This window comes from Cryptotermes secundus, unplaced genomic scaffold (assembly GCF_002891405.2).
Source record: "Cryptotermes secundus unplaced genomic scaffold, Csec_1.0 scaffold2065, whole genome shotgun sequence".
Taxonomy (NCBI): Eukaryota; Metazoa; Arthropoda; class Insecta; order Blattodea; family Kalotermitidae; genus Cryptotermes; species Cryptotermes secundus.
The window spans coordinates 194,553-195,082 of NW_019733879.1; positions in this window are offsets into that span (position 1 = coordinate 194,553).

Consider the following 530-nt stretch of genomic DNA (forward strand, 5'->3'; position numbering starts at 1 on the left):
AGACATGTAATAAACAAAGAAGAGTTACATAATACTCATCTTCTAACAGTGAAACAGCAGCCTCATGACAGTAATATAGTTTTGAATATAATTTTAGTAAGACGAAATATAGTTTACTACTACTTACAATCTAAATTCGTATGATCAACAGTATCTGCAATGATTTTCAGAAATCACAAATGTAACAGTAAGACGTAGGAAACAAGCGACACATGAAATGTCGGAAATCCATAAAGCGCATTGATTGCAAAAGTTCTGGTTTTGTGGTCTATCTTGCGACACCACCAGTGTTTAGCATCGAATGGTAGAGGTAAAGTTATCCCTGTGCTAAATTTATTAAGCATTACAACATGAAGAGAAATGGGGGAACGGAGGTAAAGTTCCACCGTTCTTCACCGTGGCAATAGATGAAGCTGCACGCCCAGGCCGCTTTACCCCTGGAGAAAAAGTCCTCGGTACCCATTAGATAGGAGCTTAAAGGACCCCAGATCTGGTCTGGACGCTGTGGAGAAGAGTAAAACCGTGTCCAT